Genomic DNA, 1,706 nt, shown 5'->3' with positions numbered 1-1,706 from the left:
ACCACATAATATAACACGACGCGAGTAAGTAGAGAGAAAGAACAGATAGAGTAAACTTATTAATTTTTCTTTTCTAGATTATGGTGTGAAGAAGCCTCGTGTTCTTATTTTCTTCCTAGCACCTAGGATCAGTTGCAAATTCAGTATTATCAATTTTACTATAATTTGTTCGTAAGGATATTTTTCATCCTTGTTTTCAAGATGCATTGTAATTAGAAAATAACTTAATCTCAATTTCCCTGTTTCAGAACCAAAGTAGTTTTTCTGTGCCGATGTAGTTATAGTCTAATTCTAATGTGTAAGGAGTTAAATGTTATTTGTTAGGAATTTTAACTTTTCTCTCCTGGTGAAGTCAACTGCCGTGGTCCTTAGCCGTTCCCTGACCATTTTCTGTACTTAGGGCGGGTTAGGAAAACACTAGCTTCTACCTTTACATTGGCGAATTAGTTGCCTAGTATTAGTGGCCCTTCGTAGACTGCAGCTTTTTAGCTCCCAATTCTATCAGGGCTTATTTCTTCTACCTTTTGACCCCTTTTTTTAATATTCACAGGCTTAGTTTTCTTAACTGCTGTGCTCTTATTCTTTCTCAACTTTAATTACCTTATCTGTTTTTCCTTCTTTTCTTGGAATGAAAGCCGTTTTGTAATTCCCTTTATTTCAAAATAACAAAATAAAAGTAGTAGATATTTACAAAGCCTTCTTATCAAAATTTAAGGCTTATTTCAGTTTGACTCAAATGTTAACTAAAAAAACATCACATTTTTCCGACAATCTGGCATAGATTACTTTGAACCTATAACTTTTTTTTCATTATTTTGAGATACTATAAATTTTAAACTTTTTTTTTTTTGTTGTTTTTTTCACTTTACCTTTGCAATATTCATGGTCTTCAAAACATTTGCATTAACTGGTAAATCAAGTAAAGGAACATAATCAAAAACACGTGAGCTAGTGTCCAATATTTTTTATTATTATTTGTATGATAATATACAATGAGTAGGATGTCCAACCTCCATCTGCATCTGTGACCTCACACAGCGATCAGGTATGGATCTCCAGTTATATTATGTAACAGAGTGTGGGTTTTTTATTTGATTTCCTGGAACGTGTTTTACGCAGATATTTTTTCTTTATCAAGCACGCTTCCTGCAGTTCTTTCTTAACCTTACAAGTCTGTCGTTTTCCTTGTTTATTTATTATTTGACTCTCATTATTGATTCTTTAATTGTTTTTAAATTGCAACAGTTTCTTTCGTTACACATCATTGAGAGGCACAGTATTTAGTTGTTGTCATTTATGATCCGTATTAAACAGTATTAATTACATTTTTTTGTGTTCTAAGGATGCTTCACACAAATGCGTCGCTTATATAGAAATAGGGGTTGTTTGATTTGTTCCTACTTTATTTCTATATGGGATTTCATTTAGGAATCAGGTTATGCTCTAATAAATTGTACTCCTTTATAATCTGATTTTCACTTTTATATCTGGACAAAATTGAGTATAATTACTTTCGTTTTACCTTTTCTTGTATCCATATGAATATAAATTTAAAATCTTAAACTTACCTTATTGTTTTTGAAATCTTATGGATTTAGAAAGGGTTGCTTCTTATATATTAATATTTTATTTCTCTTGATGTCTCGTGCTATTCATCTTAGATGATATCTTTTAGTTATTTTTGTTAATTCCATAAAACATAAAAC

Source organism: Macrobrachium nipponense, chromosome 14 (genome assembly GCF_015104395.2).
Source record: "Macrobrachium nipponense isolate FS-2020 chromosome 14, ASM1510439v2, whole genome shotgun sequence".
NCBI lineage: Eukaryota > Metazoa > Arthropoda > Malacostraca > Decapoda > Palaemonidae > Macrobrachium > Macrobrachium nipponense.
The sequence above is the reverse complement of the archived record's forward strand: the minus strand, read 5'-3'. Positions refer to the sequence as shown.